Genomic DNA, 22,107 nt, shown 5'->3' with positions numbered 1-22,107 from the left:
AAAATACTTATTTACTGAATTAAAAAAAAAAGTTTTATTTTAATTTGGATAGACTGAATGTACACATATTGGGGCTGATGCAGAGCATAATTTGTGTGTTTTCTCACTACGCATGTGCCAAAACAGAGCATGCTGGTATGAGCACTCACATAGGCAAAGGTCATGTTGATGGAACTGCGGGCTATGCAGACCTAGGCATAAGCATACAACTATTTGGATATGTACCTTTTGCACCTAGTATAGAGCAGGTATGAGTGCGCACTGATGATAATGACTAGTAGCAAACCAGGCGCACACATAGGGGACAGGCACCCAGCAAGATGCATAGAACTCTGTATATGGGTATATGCATACAACTCTCGATTAGTTTATGATTTTATTGCATGCAGTTCAGGAGCAATTTCCGTCCTACTCTGCCTCAGCCCTACTGTATAATCTCATAAAAAATGCAATATGACAAAATCCAAATAGACCTTCAATAAGTACTAGTGAGCTAGGGGCCTTATTCAGAGCCGCTCACTAGATGCGATCGCTCACACGATGTGTGTGCAAATTGCGTAGGCAGTGCTATCACACAGCAATGCATTAGCACGCCCAGTATTTCTTAGAGAGCGATCACATTGCGTAAGCAGACACCCACCAGCCTGTCTTAAGACACCCACTTGTGCACATCATTTCCAGGAAGTGTATGCAACCATCGGGTAACATCGGATGCTATCACAGCGCTTGAGGTTGACCATACCCTGCCGCAAGCACTGTGAGCACTTCAGTGTAAAAACAAGCCAGGTGACGTGTACTATGATGCTGTCTTATAATTATGCACACCTCTAAAACGCCGTTGAGATGCTCAGGCATGCCTGCGTTTGCACCTCCACTCCCCCGTTTGTAATGGCCAGCCCCTGTTACCACCTACAAACGGCTTCCCCTGTCACTCACTCTGCTGCGCTGTCTATATGCATCGAGCAAATGCATTGTGAACTTTCTCTAAGGTATGCACATGCGCACACTGCATACAAATGGCAGCAGTGAGAGTATGCATCTTAGCGAGCAGGTCTGAATGAGCTCCTAGGTTTCTTCAGCTACCACTGAAAATGAAAATAGTTGACACCAGCACAAGATAGCAGCTCCTTAGCAGCAGCTAGATTCTGTCAGCGTAGTGGGGCAAGGTGGCAACATTTGCAGAGGAGCAGGCATTTGATAGGCAGGGGGAAGAAGTTGGACAGTGGGGGGATTTCTAGTAAAGTACAATGTACATTCCTTGCTGCACCCTTTCATTAGAAATTTCAGTTTGCAGAGTGAGAAGACTTTTATAGGGTTAATGTGTGGTGAGGGTGCATTTTCAAGATCATTCCTTGCTGGGTATATTCCCCCTCCACAATATAATTTCAATATCCCAAAACTGTCCTTATGTAAGGTACTGTATAGAAAACAGAAAAATAATAAATAAATTAAAAGTGGATAGTGTGTTTCCATCAGCATACAGATATTCCCAGTTACATTTTTGCCGCTTGCGTGGCAAATCACGCCATGCATTGTGTGTGTAGCGTGCAAGCGAACGGTTAAGTATGATGCGTTCGCACCTGCATAGGATTTCATGGTGCAACCGTAGTGCACTCCATAGCATAGCGTATGCAGCCACGGGTAATCGCATGGCGCAATGCGTACACACATTTGTAGCGTGATCAGCAATTATTAAATTGGACGCATCTGTATGTTCAACCAACGATACTGCTAGATAGTCTGGTCTGGTGCCAGTATTGGTAAGGGTTTAAAAAAGGCATGTGCCCACCTTCCAGAGGCTTTTAAGTTCCAGATTAATATATCTGTGACCCATGCCCTAGCACATGAGGGGTATAATTAAAAGAATTTGATTCCCACAAGTATCTGTTTTTGCCATCTCAGTGCTTCCAGCAAAATGGACCGGAGTCTCTGAAATACATGGTTTGTTTTTTCTGTAATTGTGTTTTGATCAAAGCATACAGTATTGTAAGCATACTGAAAATAGAGACTAATGATGACCTAGGCTTTTAACATCTTGTGTCAGCGAGAGCAAAAAGAGCATACTTGTAAATATATATTTGTGTTTATATGTATTGGTGATAAGTCTGTGGTAATTGGAATATTACTATACAATTCCACTGTTGTCTAACATTACAGTTATTGTAAACTTAAAGCTATTGCACTTGTTACAGTTATTGTAAACCTAATTCATTACAGATCTACACTGCAATTGCAATAGTGATTACGCCTGCAGTCTCACTGCGATAGTAAGCTAATCCACTGTGATTGCTCTGCCGTCGCAGCACAACATAAGGACGCCCGCTTTACCTTACACACATCTGTAATCCTTAGCAAGACTGCATAACCATCGGTAACATCGAGTACCATCGCAGCCTCACGCACACTAAGCTCTGACCTTACACAGGAATTGCTAACCTCATCGCACTCTATGAATACTCAAACTGCATAAGGCATCGCAGTGGATAATTTATGCACGCCCATGTAACAGAGTTTAAACGCACTGGCACGTCTGCGTTTCACCGGCCAACCCACGTCACCTCCCACAAATGGCACTTCTTGTCAATCACTCTGCGATCGGTCTGCATTCTCACTGCGATTGTAGTCCCGATCACAGTGGCCGATTCACGCACACTGCGATGCATACGGATGCAACAATCGGTCGATTCCATGCGTAATCGCAGTTGGTAATAATTCAGGCCCCTAGATCTATTTCAACTGTTACTGTTTTATTTTTCCCAGTGCTACCAGACTCTTTTCAGCTCCATCATATATTGACCCATTTTTAGTTACATTTTTTATTACATTTTCAATGGGGTTTCATGTATAAATGTATTAGAAGTTGAAGTCAATTAATAGTGAAATATAGTCCTTCAATAAAGAATTCCAGACTAAAGTAATACTCCTTTTAAAACACAAAATAAAAGTTAACAAAAGGAGAAAAAAAAACAGTTGTCTAAAAAAGGATACTTTATTATTTTGTTCTGCCCCGTCATACAGAGATGATAAAAACCTTTCCATCATTTTGACTGATGACAGAAAATACAATTGTCCATGAAAAATAAGATTGTGTGACAACACTTGAAAAAAAGAAAAAGAAAACAGATTAGAATATCTATGGGGAGATTTATCAAAGCTTGGAGAGATATAAAGTACCAACCAACCAGCTCCTATCAATTTTGAAACACAGCCTGTAAAATGACAGAAGTTGATTGGTTTGCACCTCTCTCCGCTTTATCTCTGCCCAAGTTTTTGATAACTCTCCCCCTATGTCTCCTCTCCACTTCCTTGACTCCTGTCCACCCACTGCCCTGTCAGATCACCTGGTTCCGGTACTACTTTATCCCTATCAGCTACAGTGAAGATGCCCTGGTCCGCTTTCATCTGCTGCCATCCAGAGCTCTCTTTGGTCCCACACACCTGCTGCTCCTGGTGTCCCTGGACTGGCTCTGTTCTCTCCAGCAGATGCTGCTGCCTGGCACTTGCTCTTTCCTACAGCTCGGACCATGTACGTGTTGTGACCTCCTTTACGCTGCCATCTTTACACTAAAGATGAGCGGGTCCGGTTCTCCACCCGAACTTCCAGATCCGAGGCGAGAACCGAGCTAGGCTCGGGTTTTCCTGAGTGACTCGAAGCTCCAAACGAGGCAAAACGTCATCCTCCCGCTGTTGGATTCTCGCAGGTTTTGGATTCTCCCGGTGATCGGCGCCATATTCACTCCGGGTGTGGATGGTGAACTGAACATACGTTTTACTGTCACTGTCTGTGTCAGTGTGTTGACCAACTTGTCCTGTCGGGGTCTGGGGCTGAAGGCGGCTGCTTTGTTGTCCATAAAGGGGTTGGGGCTGCAGTATATAAAGGGGGGCTTCAGTGGGTGCTGCAGATGCTGTGTCACTTGTACTGTCAATCAAGGGGCTTCTGCTGTGTTATTATACATAAGGGCTGCTGTTGTTGTCCTGTCCATCAAGGGGCTAGTACTGCAGTCCATAAAGGGGCGCTGTTTTGTCCAGGGGGGATGCTCTGTCAATCATGGGTGCTCTTCCCCAGTGTAAAAAAACTTGTGCTTTTTTTGTGTGTGTGCGTTAGCAACTTAGCTGCACTATTATTGTTTGGTTACACTGCCGGCCAGGCCGCAGTTTTTTGTCCACCTATTTGTGACTCTGCACTGCATGTGTTCTGTTTGCACTTGGCAGGGGTGCTTTGTTGTCCATAAAGAAGGGGTGCTGTCTGTGTTGTTCATCAAGGGGCTGCTGCCTCATTCAGGGGTGCTCTTCCCTAGTGTAAAACAAATAAAAGTGCTTTTTTTGTGTGTGCGTTAGCTACTTAGCTGCGCTATTACTGTACGGTGACACTGCCGCAGTTTATCGTCCACGTATTTATGACTCTTCAGGTGGTCTGTCTGCACTCGGCAGGGGTGCTTTGTTGTACATCAAAAAGGGATGCTGTCTGTGTTGTTCATCAAAGGGCTGCTGCCTCATTCAGGGGTGCTCTTCACCAGTGTAAAAAAAAATATTGTTTGGTGACACTGCCAGTCAGACCACAGTATAATTTTTTTGATATGGAGGATGATAAAATGAGAGGAGAGCAGGAACCACATACCAGTCTTGCAGCTGCTGCGAGCAGTCATGATGACGATGCAAGGCCATCAACATCATCTACAAAGGCCGATGGCCAAGGGCTTAAGTCAAAATGAAACAAGTAATGTTTTACAGTGTTAAAAAAAAATAAAAGCTAAGTTAGCTGCAGAGAAACAAAAAAATTTCAATATGCCATTTACTACACAAAGTGGCAAGTAAAGGATAAGGCCTTGGCTTTTATTTATGACTGGTGGTCAAAAAAATGTCAAGTGTCAAAAAAATTAAAATCGCACATGAACCACCTTGTGCTCAGAAAAGTCACAGATCTCCGAGGAGAGTCCAAGTGTGTCCGCGGTTGCCATGTGTGAGCCTTACCTATCTAATACTGTACTTGAAGAGGATACTCCTTCCACCATTTGTGTGCCAAATGAGAGGGTGAACAGCACAAGTCAACATGCTGATGTAGAAATCGAGGATGCTTCTGTGGAATTGTACCAGGAGGATGAGGAGGATATTTCTGTAGTTGGCGCTAACAAGGATGATGAGGATGTTGTTGATGATGAGGCTGTTGATGCCGAGGATGTTGTTTGTGTAAATTAAGCAACAGTTGTTGCCCATGGTAGGAAAAAGGCAAAGCCCATTGCTGTAATCCCAGGGCAAAAGACAAAAAAATCCACTTATATGTGGAATTATTTCCATCCAAATCCAGACAACAGTTGTCAAGCCATCTGTAACCTTTGCCAAGCAAGAGTGAGTAGAGGTAATGACCTTAACCAACTAGGAACCTCCTCCCTGTTACGACACTTGCAGCGCATTCATGAAATTGAGAAGTATTTTTCAAATTCAGAAACTTTGGCTAAAAAATACATAACAATCAGTCCAGTGTCACCTAGCTGCTCCCTTCTCTCTGTTAGATCCAAGCACCTGCAATCTCCACCACTAACACCTGCATCATTATCAACATCCTCAATCATGATCGGAAGTAGTCCTGCATCCAATTTCATAAGAATGACTGACTCCTCTCCTATCCATAATTCCTCAGAAGGATCCTTGAGTACTATGCCTGTTGCTGCTGCTGCTGTGAGTGGATCTTCATCCCAGAAGGGGACCAGGAAGAAGACTACTTTCAGTAGTTTAACAAAACAATTGACTGTCAAACAATACTTTGCAATGGGGAACAAGTATGACAGCAGACACCCAGTTGCACAGTGGTTTACTGATGCCATAACAGCTACAAAATGAAGCAAAAAAGGAAAGGTGTATGAGGAAACATCTGTATGCTGGTATTAGATGTGCATCTAGTATCCGCCATTAATGCAGTGGGTGTTAGACAGTTAATTGAGGTCATGTGTCCCTGCTACCATGTCCCTTCTAGATTCCACTTCACAAGGATAGCAATTCCCAGTCTGTAGAAGGACATTAAAAAAACTTTATTAGTGTCGTCCAAAATGCCATTGTGCCCACTGTCCACAAGTGGGACAGAGCAAACTAAAGATTACATGACTGTGACAGCCCACTGGGTAGGTGTATTGCCTCCAACAGTGCAAACAGCAACAGCAACAGAAGCAGGCTACTCTGTGTATCATCGGTTTCACTGAGAGGCATACCACTGAGAACCAATTAGAAAAAAATCAGAGAAATCATTGCAAAATGGCTTACCCCACTTGGACTCTCCTTGGGATTTGTGATTTCTGACAATGCCACCAATATTGTGCGAGCATTAGATCTCGGCGAATTTGAACACATCCCATGTTTTGCTCACACAAATTAATTTGGTGGTGCAACATTTTTTTTAAATGACAGGGGTGTACAGGAGATGCTCTCGGTGGCCCAAAAGATTTCCGGACATTTTCCTCATTCAGCAACTGCGTGTCAAAGATTGCAGCACCAGCAAGTACTGTTGAATTTGCCCTGCCATCAGCTGAAGCAAGAGGTAGTAACTAGGTGGAATTCTACCCTCTATATGCTTCAGTGGATGGAGGAGCAGCAAAAGGCCATCCAAGGCTACACAATGGCTTCTGACATAGGGAAATGAGCAGGAATGCCTCTTAGTCAAATGCAGTGGAGAATAAGTTCCATGTTGTGCAAAGTTCTCAAACCCTTTGAGCTTGCCACATGTCAAGTTAGTTCAGACACTGCCAGTTTGAGTCCCCTAATCAGACTTTTGCAAAAGCAGCAGGAGAAACTAAAAGAGGAGCTGAAATGGAGTCATTCCGCTAAATATGTCGGACTTGAAGATCAAGCCCTTCATTTATTCACCGGGATCCAAGGGTCATCAATCTTTAGAAATCAGATCACTATATTTTGGCGACCATACTTGATCCTATGTTAAGTACAACCTTGTGTCTTTCTTTCCGACGGATATAAATTTGAAAAGATGCAAACAGCTGTTGGTGAAAAAATTGACAGCTCAAGCGGCATGTGACACAGCAGCATCTCCTCCTTCAATTTCTGCGGCTGCCAGGAAAAAACTAAATTTTCCTAAGAGACCCACTGCTGTTAGTGATGCAGATCAGTCAACAAAACCTTATGACATCTGGTTGTGTCTGAAAGAACTGCCTACAATTAGTGACATGTCTACCATGACTTTGTCTGATACAGTCATCATTCAGAGAATGGTGGATGATTATTTTAGGGATAGCATCCAAATAGGCATGTCAGACAGTCTGTTTCACTACTGGCAGGGAAAAGAGGCAATTTGGAGTCCCTTACACAAACTGGATTTGCTTTACTTACAATGCCCACCCTCCAGTGTGTACACTGAAAGAGTTTTCAGCGCAGCCGGGAACCTTGTCAGTAATCGGCGTAGGAAGTTACTTCCCCAAAATGTGGAAAAGATGATGTTCATCAAAATGAATTACAAATTCCACAAGGAAGACCTTTACCAGCAATTAAGTAAAAAAAATACAGAGGCACCTGTAATGGTGGAAGAGGATGTACCCACTGATGGGGATAATGATGACGATGACAACATCTGATCTTACCTATGTTGTAAATGTAAAGCCAGTTTGTGTATGGGATCATTGCCACCAATGTAGACTGCACATTGACAGCTTGTTTTGTGGGTGTCCAAACAAACCAATCATTTCAGCCACAAGTGGCAGTCCCTGTCACTGAAGTGATTAGTTTGTTAAACTGTGAATCTCCTGTTTCATATATACAACATAAGGGTGGGTGGGAGGGCCCAAGGATAATTCCATCTTGCACCTCTTTTCTTTGCATTATGTGCTGTTTGGGGCATTGCTGCCTGACATTTATAATTTTATGGTTTATGAATGTCCAGAAATTGTAAAGACCACAGACAGCATCTCCTGCACGCCCCTTTCATTTTTTAAAAGAAAATTCTGAACCACCAAGTTGATGGGGTGGGAATTATTTGCAGCAGCACAGAACATATTCATGCCAGGATGTGTGCAATAAAGTGCAAATACGTTTAATACAAAAATTAGCTGTGTATATTGGTCACATACATACATATTTGTATGGTACATACAGTGCGTAATGCAGGCTGAGGTACCTGAAGCACAACACCTGTTGTTGACAAATAACTTCAAGTAGGCCCAGCAAACATCACAGATGCTGGGAGTTCTAGTTTAGCCGGAGAACTAAAGGCTGCTTTCCTCTGATGTAAATAGCAAGTCTTGGTTCCATTATCCCTAACAACCTCCCTGAGTACAAATTAAACGTCTGTTTAAAGTATGTTCTAGCAGCACCTCCACAAGCAAGGCCACCTCATTTCTATTAGATGTATAAAAAATTAAAAACCTCCTCCAGATCAAAGATGTCTTTTAGGAATTAAAAAACTTTATCCTAGATTGATCTTCCCTCATAATTTTTTTGAGAATCACAACATTATAATAAATAAATTAAAAACTAATCAATCCTTCCGTCCTTTCCCTGTCTTCAGTCTATAAACATATTCCAACTCCATCGGGCCTCTGACCTAGTTTAGGAAAACATTCTTGGTTTTTATAATTCCTAGGGGTCGTATAGTTTATTAAACTGCTATCCAATCTACCACTGCAATGCCAATTTGTGCTATGTTGGAAGCTGAAATGCCACATGTTAGTGCCGCCCACTACTGTCGCTTAGCTTAGTCAGCCAGCTAGCTGGATGCAACCGTTTGGCCCTAGACTATATGAAAAAATCAATATTATGAGCTGTGAGGAGGTCAAAATTGACTGTAAATAACTGTAAATAAATGTTATTGAGGTTAATAATACTGTAGGAACAAAAACAGGCCCTAAGTATGTGATTTTAGCAGTTTTTATGATTTTTTTTGAACAATACAGAACCAAAACCAAAACACACAAGGGGCAGTTTTGCCCAAACCAAATCCAGATCTAAAACACAAGAAGATACAGATCAAAAAGCAAAACATGGGGGTCGGCGCACTTCTCTACTTGTTTCCATCTCCTCCAGAATGTCCAGGCACTTTCTCAAACTCAACATGGCCAAAAGAGAACTCATTGTCTTGCCCCCATCTAGAGTCTCCTCCCCTCTCAATGTCTTTATCACTGTCGACAACCACACTATCTCCCCTGTTCCCCAACTTTGCTGCCTGGGTGTCACTTTTGACTCTCCCTATCTTTTCACCCCCACACACAAACCCTTGCCCAATCGCTGTAGTTGACACCAAAACCTTTGTTCACTCAATGATCTTCTCCCGTCTTGACTACTGCAACCTTTTCCTTACTGGCCTCCTTTGCTCCCATCGTGCTCCTCTCCAATCTGTTCTCAATGCTGCAGCTAGACTTATCTTACCCTCCCGCCACTCCTCATCTTTCTCCTCAACTCTGCCAACCACTGCACTGCCTCCCCTTCCCCTACTGAACCCTCTTCAAACTCCTCATCTTTACATACAAGGCCCTCTCTAACTCCACTACTCCCTACATCTTCAACCTCATCTCCATACATACTCCTTCCTGCTCACTCTGGTCAGCCAATGATCATCACTGCTGCTATCCTGCAGCAAGCTGGGGCTCGGCCACTGGAATATGCTGGGAAGGGCATGAGGATCATGGAAGAGGGATTTGTATTTTAGCTACTATAAGCATTATCAGCAGCATTTCCCTGGGGCTGGGGCACCTGTGTATATTTATTTACGCAGCCCCATGCGAACCCCTCCCCAGCTGCCGAACATGGTAATGAGCTATGTCATTTTTGCACAATGTACCCTGTATTTTCTGGGCTCCTGTTGAGCTTCTTTGCAGTGGTGCCCCTGTTCAAGAACAGCTCTGATTTCCATGGGAGGATCCTCCAGTTCACCGAGGACGTGAGGCTGAATGGGAACATCAGGCTGGAGATGGAGTACTTCACGTGGAGGAGTGGTGGCCAGAGTCAACCTGCAGGTTCAGTGTAGGGATGAACATTGGAATCTGATGGTTATTAACCATCAATGTTTTTGTTCAGATGGTAGTGTTTTTACTATTTGATGGCGGTGGTCCAATGTTTGCCACTATAAAATGGTAATCATTCGTTGGTGTTCCAAAAGTAATTGTTTTTCTTTTAATTCCTGATAACAATGCCTCCCCTGGCTCCTTCCTTCCTGGATACTGTGTCTGCATCAGGGCATCTTCATGGGTTTATTGGAGGCTGTCTCTCACTCTCTGTCTGCCTCAGAAGTGACCCTGACACCCTCTCCTATCTAGGCTGATGCTAAGCAACAGGGTAAATTGCTATCTCTGATTGTCCATCACTGCCTATTGCTGCTTCAGCATCCTTGCCAGATCCTACACAGCAGCTTGGTGCAAGATTTTTTTTCTGTGAATTTGCTTCATTAAAATTGTCACTGCTTGGCCTCCTTTTTTCACAGATGATTGATCCATACACATAAACCTTCCTCGACCAATGCTGTATAGAATAGTGAAAACACCATCAAAATCCATACAGAGGTTCAAGAGATTAGACAAAATGAACAGGAAGACCCCTTATATTTTTACATAGAAAGATAAGAAATATTTTATTGCTGAGATGCAGGCTCTGCTAACAGCAGCAGTCTCTCTGCCTGCATAAGGTGCAAGGGGGAGTAATCACAGTGATTGCCCCCTCCCCCTGGATCTGCCCCTGGCTGAGGGGCTTGCGGTGCCTCCTCTGTGCAACACGTGTCGGTGTGCATATTTGTTTTATTTTTACCTTATTTTATTCTATAGTCTCCACCATTTCTTACTATACCAAACAAACCAGGGAGAGAATCCTAAATCCTGGCGCAAATATATATTTGGATTATTATTATTATTATTATTATTATTAGCATTTACATTGCATCAGCATATTCATCAGTGCATATCTGCTGAAATAAATAACTGCTCTGTGGTGCACAAGTCATAAATGGACCCTATATTCTTGTGTTTGGTCATAACCTTACTGTCAGTGTAGCTAACTCTCTCTTATGAATTAGTGCCAGGACAGCATGCTGCATCGAATATTCCGCCATGCTAATTAAAGCACATATAATAGCATTTTTCACAGCCTACACTTATCTATATTGCAAAGTGTCATGCGAATTATCACATACTTCAATATTGCACCATGTGTCATTGTCTGGTATCAACTTTACCTCATTGATATTCTTGTATTTGACTCTATTGAAACACACTCTGTTTCCTTTGAATTTGCATAAACGAGGACATGAAAATGATACAAGGATATGTAAGACAATTCATTTTAAAGTGTCAACGGGAGTGATGTTTTAGGCAGTACAGATGCAAAATGAATTGTATATGTAAATTCCCTAGTGAAATTTCTGTATTAAATCAATAACATAAAGGACATTGAGATACAGCTGCTGTTTGAGTTCACGTAATCATAGATTAATATGTACAGCCAATAAAGAAAATGGTTATACAGTACACATGCATCATCAGATTTTGAATAAATTGTTGAAATAAACGTAAAACATTTTAAATATTTAAAGTGATGGAGCCACAAGAGCCATATAATAATAATAATAATAATAATAATAATAATAATAATAATAATAATAATAATAATAATAATAATAATCATCATCATCAATGTATTCTGGGCTCCAGAAAAATGGATGCCACTTATATAACTTGGTCAGTAAGAATGACACACGCTGTAAAATAGAAATTAACACACATGAAAATGTTGTTCTGGCCAAGGTTTACTTAGGAACATCCTTTTGACAGAATAAACAAACCAGGAGTTCTACTATTTATTTCTTCATCAATCAATAACTTTTTCAGGCAAGTAGTGATAGAGACGGATTTATGTATACTGGGTGTTATTCTCAATCTATGTAAATGTGCATGTGTATATGTAAGTGTCAATATATGTGTGTATCCGTGTGTGTGTGTTCCATGTATGCAAATCTCTCAACCATCCTGGTTTTGTCAGGACAGTCCAACCCGCCACAGTGTCCCTCCCACCACAGTTGGGAGGTCACCCTTTCACTGCCACTCTGCATTCGCACAGCATCTAAACACTGTGCTATGCATAGTGTTAAAAATATCTAAAATTAAGATAAAAAAATATTTAAAATTATCTACTTGGCTATTCAGGTGAATTTACCATATTGTCACTTCTAAATTTCTGCTTCAAACATTACACACTAGATAGAAACAGTACAGAAACAGTACGATAGATAGATAGATAGATAGATAGATAGATAGATAGATAGATAGATAGATAGATAGATAGATAGATAGATATTTTAGGAGGTGCTTTTTTTGTTGTTTTCTTGCATTTCGACTCATATATATTCTGTATATACACTTAATAAAAACACAAAATCATTATTAATTGAAGATCCCACATTGCATTAATTGCCCCCACCCAAGACAAAAGCACCACCACAATCACCAAATTTAATAGAGAGCTTTAACATAATATTTATAGCTCTCATTAGCACCCATATTCAATGAAGATGAAGATCCATCACATTACATTAACACCTCCATACCAGCCCCCACTAAACAATATATGGCATTAACACACCCCCACATCAGCTCTACTTGACAAGACCCCTACATAACATTACTGCAGCTCCTACACAAACCATTACATAACAATAATACACCCTCCAGATAACATTAATACATTCACTTTGGTACCACTCCAAGACACGTACCTAATTATTGTGGCCTCTATACTATCCAGTGCGCAGAGCAGAGACGAGGGTTGCTGATCACATGGAAAAGAGAAGAAAGGGATTGCGAAGGGAGGAGAAGGAAGTGCCGGGAAGGTGAAGGGAAAGAAAAGTCCTTTGATCAGCAGCACAGTGCATTGGTGGTTCATCCCAGGGTACTGTTGGTACTTGCCATCAAGACTCAGAGTAACAGCCTCCTATAATGTACATTGACCTAAACCCCTTTCTGAGGCTTGCTAATGGTGGCAGAGAGTGAGCCCTAGGTGGCGGTATAAGTCACTTACAGGGTGTACTGACCCTGAGAAGAGGCCCCACTCTGCTCTGATGAACATGTGCAAGGGCCAACAAGAGGCTGACTTGGTATTGCATAGTCCCAATTACTACTGAGGACCATAGTGGCCATAATTCACCCTCTGTTCTCAGGTTATTTACAATACCAGAACATGGTTCAGCTTAGTTGTCAAATAGATTGGCTAAAACTGATGCAGTATTTAACTACTTACTTTATTTGTTTTTGCTTTTTTATTTTGTTGTTGCTTTTGTCAAATTCTAGATTTCTAGATTTTTAAAGGTGGGTATCCACTTGCCGATGGGGTAGCCACAGTACGAATACAACAATGTAATCGGACAGTCGTTACTCATCCTCTTTAATGCCTACACTGAATGATATGTTGTTCAGCGCAGGCCCCCTTCCTCATCCCCGAACATGGCCAATCTGTCGTTATCGGCATATTGACCGTCATGTTCAGGCAATGATTGATGTCGGAAACGATCAGCGGGAGTGCACATCGCTGGTCATTTCCAACATTATACTGCACGATTTATGCAAGATTAATGAGCGATTGAATGATCACAATGTCGTAATCGTTCAATCGATCTGTTTAATTGGCAAGTGGATAAGCGGCATAAGATAAAGATACTTTCACTCCCGGACATGCTCTCTGTTGTACTTAATGTGGGATAAAATCATCCAGGAGTTGCCTTGGAAAAATTTTACTTATTTAAGATACAGTACTCTGACTGGCTAATGTCCACACAATTTCCATTATCCAGTTAAAAAAAGTTGGTGTTGTTCTCTTTTTGATGATAATAAAGGCAATTTGGTAACACCAGGTTTGTAGATGACACCCAACCCCACCACAAATGCAAATAGTGCTTTAAAGTCCTTTCAAAATACAAAGTTGTACCTAAATAGAAAATAGTCATTTAAACGCACCCTTAAGTATTTTTTGCCATCTCCCTGTACAGCTGAAATGTGCTCTGTAATTGGCTGGCAGTGACATGCTTCCCATGGCAACAAGTAATTAGGGTATACTATGACTCATACTTTCTCTTCAGAAGTCTGTTTTTCTTTCTACTCCTGGCTATGTTTAGCTCTCTCCATTACATTAAGTTACATGCACCATAACAGTCACATAGCAGCCAGTCATTTTATTTAACAAGAACAACAGTTTAGTTGTGACGTACAAAGTTTTCAAAATGTCACCATAACTTTGGTTATCTCTATTTGATGTTTTATAATATTACAAGTGAATAAATCTGGTAGCTGTCACATTTTGTCTAATGTTTCTGTCCTTATCACATATTTCAGTCAACAATGTTATAGGTATGAAAGATAATGTAAATAAAAAAATCTAGTTCAACTTTTTATATTCATGGAGGTGTAAAGAGAGTCATTTACTGATGGTGGTGTCAGGATCTTGAAAATAGGAGTTTAGCCTGATGGCTATCTCCTCTCATGCAAACTGTGTTTTACATTGCTTCTTTTGTTAACTATGTATTTATATGTCAGGGACCCTTATATGTATCCCTGTTTGACTAGATCACAGCTACTGTAATGCCTGTATTACCCTGACTGGTACTGCACTTGTAATAGGACTTTGATTGCGTAGATCCCCAAGTCCTGATGTAGCGAGGGCAGAGCCTAATATAATACTCAAAATTAAAATGTTATCACTTAGCCCATCATACCATACACCTCTCTCTTGTTTGCTACCACCTGTGGAAATAAAAGGGGCCACAGGTCTCCAAACACTCTAATACAATTGCACAGTCTCTGCCACACAAACTAGCACTCAGTTATTTGGCCTCCTCCTGCTGCTAGCATTAAAAAATATTTATTGCATAACCATAGCAATCTAATTGGTTCTTTAAATATCGGGTTCTGGAGCATATACAAAATAGACTAATAAAGGAACACTTTATTTACAAAAAGGAGTGCAATCCTTAATTATAAAACTTATATCAATAAAAAGATTACAGAATACAAAGACAAACGTGTGTTGCAATTTCAAAATAAAAGGAAAAACTTGCACAAAATTACTCTCGGCTTTTTCTGGGCCGGGGGTAATTGAATGAAATGTAGGTCCAGGATTCAACTTAGAAATGATCCCCCAAAGTCTGACATAGAGCAAAATGTTCTCATACATTTTATCAACTGTTCCAACCCCTATAGTGATGTCATAACCAAGTCCATTGTGACTGGCTGGCAAGTTAATAACCCAGGGTTCATGTCAGGACCACACACGTAACTTTTAACCAAGTACTGATAACTACGTAGTAGCCACATGAAATATGTTATGCTCACATTCATCTCTATTATGTAAGCTTTAAAATGATTGTAAGCAAACCTGCTCTGGGATGTAGAATGGGCTAGATACCTCTTGCCACCCAAAATATGTGCCTCAGTTGCCCCTACATGTAACCAGCACACAAATAGCATGTTATTTTTCTATGGTTTCTAAAGCTTGCAACTATTGTTGAAATATTCATTTTATGTCAAGACAGATAACATATGGTTTTGGTCTCTGTTCCTGCTTGAAGTTTAAGCACACCTTTTGGTCAGACTGCTGTTTGAATAACCCTATTTTATAATTCTTAAATGTTGGCAGTTGTGGGAGTACATACTGTAATGTTGTGTAAACATTCCATTTGTTTTGTACAAATGCTTCCTGGACCTGCATCTATACACAGGAAGTACACACTAAGATGCATCCTGCTTTAGCAGACACACTGGAGCCACATGCCACATGGTAACTGCAAGTGAGCTGTGGACTAAGCAAGAAGTCCATGGGCAGCCCGTTGCAAGTGGGAATGCATGAAGGGGTTAATAAAGGTAAAAACACAGGACTGAGTGTGTGACTTGAGGGCAGTGCTGACTAGGGGTCACTACTATGGATATTAAGACTTTGTGAACTTTTCTCCCTTTGCAAGCCTGCCAGAAACAAGATAATATTGCGTAAATTACCTAACACATCTTTTGGGAAATGAAGAGTGTGGCTCAGCAGCCAGGATTATGCAACTAAGTGGCTGGGATAAAAGATATGAGTGTGTAGTTTGCAGTGTGGTGAACTCTCTGGTATTGTCATATTTTGCTATAATGTGTGCATTTGTTTATACATAATCAAAGGGTACATCTTTCATCTGTTACTTGCCTAGGTGATTTATTAAACACAAGTCAAGGTGCCAGGAAAACATAATGCTGACCTAATGGGAGACAAGTCAGCTGGTACGACAAAAAGGCCTAAACACTTTCTCGACATCTTCTCATACAATTATGCCTTGATATGTGCATTTGAATCTCATTGTCCACATCCCAATCAGCAATTTAGATGTACATCCTACATGTGTACTAGAATTCCTCTTCATATAGCTGAACGATTTAGAATGTTTGATTGATATTAAACATGGTATTAATGGTAATTATATCTCCCTTGTAATTTATGAAACAGGCATAATTTACATTACTGAAGCACAGTATCCCATGGATACAGTAAAAATCTTTGTTAATATAGAAACATTTGCTATGACCACTAGAGAAGTGAGCAACACACAGTAAATGAAAGAGTAATTTAATTTTTAAATAATATCTATACATAGTATAAAATAAAGTCCCTGGCAGGCATCTGTCTGTTTGTTCAGACTAATCTCGAGAACCACTGGATGGATTTTGATGCAGTTTTCACAATTCTATAGAGCATTTGTTGAGGTGGGTGTATGAAACATTAATGTATGACAAAAGGGAGCAGAGCAGTGATGATTTTAGCAAAGCAAGTCAATAAAAAACACATGTCCGATCACTATCTTGGCTTAGTCTCTCTAAACCGTTGAAGATACTGTATACCTGGTTTCTCCAGAATAATTTATGTAAGCCCTGTTTACTGATACAAAGTGCCAAATGTAATAGGGTGAGAGTTTAGAAAACATTGGTCGAGTTTTATCTTCAAAATGGGAAAAAATCTGGATGAGAGTTTAAATCGTTAGGGGTTTTTTTAGTCTAAAAACATGTGAGTTTGCCTGTTCTCAGATTCTATTACATTGGCCCAGTTTAAAAAGTATGAGAGTTTACTGTTAAACTGTCACATATTCTAAACTCTCACCCTATTACATCTGGCCCTTAGTTTCAGTTTTTCCCTTTTTTACCATTCCTATTTATGTTAAAAATGATTCTTTAATTTCAAACAAATCCAATTACCGGCAACAGTCTGCTTTGCAATGACAATATATAAAGCACAGGAACAGACACCTAACGTGGCTGGAGTTGACCTAAGTGGAGACCATTATTCTCATGGACAACTTTATGTGGCCCTTTTGCGAGTCACTTCAAAACGAAATCTTTTTGTGTTAACGTCAGGAAAAAAAATTACTAATGTCATCTACAAGGAAATCTTATAAGACTTTGGTTAAAAAAGTATATCGCTGTAATTTCAAAATTGATCCAGTGCGAAACCGGGGCTGGTCACTAATATGTAATAAAGTTAATATTTGCCTAAGAAATGTTTCTGTGTTTTTATTTTATTATATTCATCCAAGAGATACAGTTTGACATAGTGTAGCAGATTTCTGGCTTAGTAACTTTTCAAAATGTAATTCTAGTCAAGGAAGGGAGGCTTGCAGAACTCACATACTTATGAGCATATAAAATGCCTCCCATCACTTCCAGCTCCGCCCCCGCAATGTGTGAATGGAGCAGCTCCGTTATCTCACCCCTCATAAATAACTATTCTCGGCTGTTTCACAGCCTCCAGTGACTTATAGGGAGCCCCAGGGACGTGCAGAGCCTGCTGGCTGTGGATGGAGAGAAACCTGACAACCCAGATGCCTGGAAGACGTCAGAGACAGAAACAGCAGAAGGAGATAACAGAATCTAATATGGCGTCAGAAGCCCCAGACACTGCTGAGGAAGCCAATTCAGTTTCCTCCTCACCTTCCAGAGATATGCAGGTCGGTGACCCCCCTGCTCATGGCATGTCACAACAGGTTCTCCCTTCCCCAGATACACCAGTTACATATGGGGACATGGTGGCAGCCATCAGAGAAGCTATTAACCCTTTACTGGACAAACAGACTGCTAACATCTCTATGCAATTGTCCCAGTTAACTAACAAAGTGCAGGAGACAGAAAGGAGAATGGGATCATTATTTTCTGATGTTGCTTCCCTCCAAACAGTCTCCCTAAAACATGTGAAAACACAATACCAGATGATCAATAACTTTGAGGACCTGGAAAACAGATCCAGAAGACAGAACCATAGAGTGATGGGCTTACCAGAGACTCTTAAAGGGCCAGTGCTGTTTGACTTTTTGAAAGTCACATTGCCCCAAATATTGGGAATCGAGAAAGAATGCTCTGACATAATTGTTGAGCGGGCACACAGAGTTGCCCCACCCGTGACCACCCAGATTCCAGGCCAAGAGTTGTCCTATTTAAAAGCCTGAATTTCTTACATAAAGAAGCTATCTGGAGGGCATCACGTCACGAGAGAGATATTAAATGGGAAGGCAACAAAATATATATATTTCAGGACTACTCTGCCGAGCTTACAAAAGCAAGGAAGGCTTTCTCGCCAATTTGCTCACACCAGATCCAATCGAGCAAGAAGTTTGCACTACTATACCCAGCGTGGCTGCGCATATTTGAAGGCGATTCCCACACTGACTTTATTAATGCAGAAGATGCGCAGACCTATCTAGAAGAAGAAAGGAATGAGCGTTCTCATACCAACAATTTTAAAAGCCTAACGGCCAAATGATTCCTCTTATATCTCCTTTTTGGGGTTGTTGAAATGGTTACTTACACTTAACACGGGTAATGCCCGTCATCGTCACCTCCAAGACTTCATCTGAGAAGTTTTCAAACCGATGTTACGTCATGGTTATATGCCTGGTTTGTTTGTTTTTTTCTATACGTTTATTACAGTTTAGATGGTATATGTGTAATGATATATACATTTTATTAGGACAAGTTATTTGATAAGCGCTTAATACTAGACAGATTTGCAGTCAAACAATGTCCTGACACACCACTCGAACACTTATGCGACAAGAGATCAATACTTCTGTCATGTTTACCCCATAGAATACGAGGTATATACTGTATCCCCTGGTTAAGTCACACTTCTATGTAAAGAATGGGGTTTTTTGAGTTAGGAGCTGCATCCTTTATTAGAAAATATGCTCCTATTGAAGTTACTACAGTCTGGAAGTAAACTAGACTTGGTATGCCACTTAGTGGCCTTTTTGTTCTATTATTTTGCTACTTTCCACTATATACAAAAAATGTATGTTAATTTCATTCTTCTGTTTTTTATTCTTTTTATTTTACATGTGGTTTCGTTCTATATTCTCTTCCCCCCCACATGTTTTCTCAAAATTACTGATGTCACAGATACTGAGTTTCTGACTGTATTAATAGCAGTTGTATTACATTCCTTTGACTTTCAAGATAATGTGCAGATGGGCCACTTTAGGGGTTATGTCTGTACTCTTTTATATGAATGACGCGTAAATTAGGCAGCTGGAATGTGGGAGGGATAAATTCAACACAAAAGCGCAAACGGATATTAATGTATTTGTCCAAACTTCATTTAGATCTTGTATATTTACAAAAAACACATCTGACCCCATGAGAGACCCTCAAACTTAATATACTTGGATGGTCAGTGGTGGCATCGGCTTCATATAATTCAAAGGCGAGAGGCGTGGCCATTTTAGCTAAATGCCAGCTATCCATTGAAACTTCTAATGTCATTGCCGATCCCCAAGATCGATACGTCTCCTGCCACATCACCCTAGAAAAGCAAAAATATGTTTGTATTAATGTTTATGCACCCAACGTCTACTCTAAACCCTTTTTTATATAACTAATGACATTACTTACACATCTCTTACATTTACCGATACTTCTAGGCGGTGACTTGAATCTCATATCAGACACCACACTGGACAGGCAAATACCTTTATCTACTAGGAAACCACTCCCACAATTTGGTATACCAGCGTTTTCCAAACAACTGATGCTTTTAGATATATAGAGCTTATTGCATCCTACAGATAAAGATTTTTCCTGCCTATCTACGGCCAAAGCTACACTGTCTAGAATAGACTATTTATTAATATCTACTTCCCTTTTACCACGAATCTCTAAGACTGAAATGGAGCCGATACACCTCTCTGACCATGCCTTAATATGGGTTGAAATTTGTTTAAAACAAGAAAAAGGTAGCTGCATTAACTGGCGCAGCCCATCCAATTTGACCTCTTCGAACACTTTAAAACAATCAGTAATCCAAGCATGGGAAAACTTTAGTTCTACTAATGTAGAGTCTAAGGAATCTAATCCTATCATATTCTGGCAAGCCTCCAAAACCACAATTAGAGGCGAAATAATCTCCCGAACCTCAACATACAAAAAACAGTTGACTCAGAAATACTTAAAAGCTCACTCCCTACTCACTCAAGCCTTCCATGATTTTAAAACAAACCCATCTCCCCAAACTAAAAACGCTTACCAAGCTGCTAAAAATAATTACGAAGGTCTGTTTGCCAAAATGGAGGCCTCCTATTCTTTTTCAAAAGCAGTTAAATTTTACAAATTTGGAAATACATTGAGCAAACTGATATCTAACCTTCTCAAAGGCAATCAACCTCCTTCTATTATACATCCACTGAAACAAAAAAACGGCACATTAACAAATTCAAACAATCAAATTGCAAATGTATTAATAGAATTTTATTGATCACTATAATCGGCCTCTGCTTCCAACCAGCAAGTAGCTAAACAATTCTGGGAAAACCTGACTTTACCTACTCTTTCAGATCTGGATGGCCTGTCTCTAGTCTCTGATATTACTCAGCAAGAGGTAGCAGAAGTCCTTTCAAACCTGAAAAAAGGAAAAGTTCCTTGCCCTGATGGGTTTACATCAGATTATTTTAAATTGATGGCCCCACATATTACACCTATACTAACCAGAGTTTATAACACGATTCTTTCCTCAGGGGAAATCCCTAAATACTTCAATAGTGCAACACTTAAAGTACTTCCAAAACCAGGTAGAGACCTGTCTGACCCCGGATCGTACAGACCGATATCATTGTTGAACATTGATTATAAGATTTTAACAATAATACTAGCAGATCATCTAAAACTGCTACTACCTACGTTAGTACAGCGGGATCAGACGGGCTTCATAAAAGGTAGGAACCCAGTTACCAACATAAGGAGAGAATTGGCGGCGGTCCAGGACTCCCAGGGCACCAAATCGACATCTACCCGTGCCATACTATCACTTGATTTGCATGATCACTTTTATGTTGATTTTGGTTTGCTCTTTATATTATTGAAAATTATTCAATAAATAAATTTTACAAAATGCCTCCCATAGACAGGCTGAACATTATGGGGCTCTTGTTGGGCATGCACTTATTTATCTAAAGTCAAACATTGTACAAATTTATACTGTACATGACCTTAAAACCAAACCTATTTGTAAGCAGTGTGATGAGATCAAGTTATGGGGTACCGCTCCTTGAGTAGATGAGCACTTCCAAGCACACGGCAGCCAGGAAACAACACACCAGTCCAGGGTTTCAGTGTAGTTAGCCAAAGATAGTTTATTGTGCAGTAAAAGAAAAACATAAAAGAAAATTCTAACCAATTTGGGCTCTAACTAAACACTCATGTTCCCTCTCTCATGAGTGGTAGGACCTAATGCCCCTACCACAGACATAAGCAAATGCATAGTACTCAGTCAGTAAATCACAGTAACTCTTTAAAAGCCTGCTGCCTGTATCCCCAGGTAGTGAGTCACTGAGTAAAAGCCGTGACACACATTTATCAGCCTTTTACTGGTGCAAGTACTAATTTGCCTGTTCTCAAGCTGAAGACCTGAAGACCCAAAATGGGCCTAATGGATGGAGCTCACCCTCACTGACCATCCATAACCGCAGGAAACCTTAACCAGCTTTTATTAAAGCCCAAAAGTCTATCAAGTCTGTTTTGCAATCACAGACATTTTCCTGGGATTTAAATACATACAGGTCAGAAATCTGGGACAAATATCTCTCCCATGTATAGCCTTACCAGTGCTTTTGTTACAGCAGGCATGCAGATTTGGTAC

Source organism: Taudactylus pleione, unplaced genomic scaffold (assembly GCF_031769625.1).
Source record: "Taudactylus pleione unplaced genomic scaffold, aTauple2 ptg000763l, whole genome shotgun sequence".
Classification (NCBI taxonomy): Eukaryota; Metazoa; Chordata; class Amphibia; order Anura; family Myobatrachidae; genus Taudactylus; species Taudactylus pleione.
The sequence above is the reverse complement of the archived record's forward strand: the minus strand, read 5'-3'. Positions refer to the sequence as shown.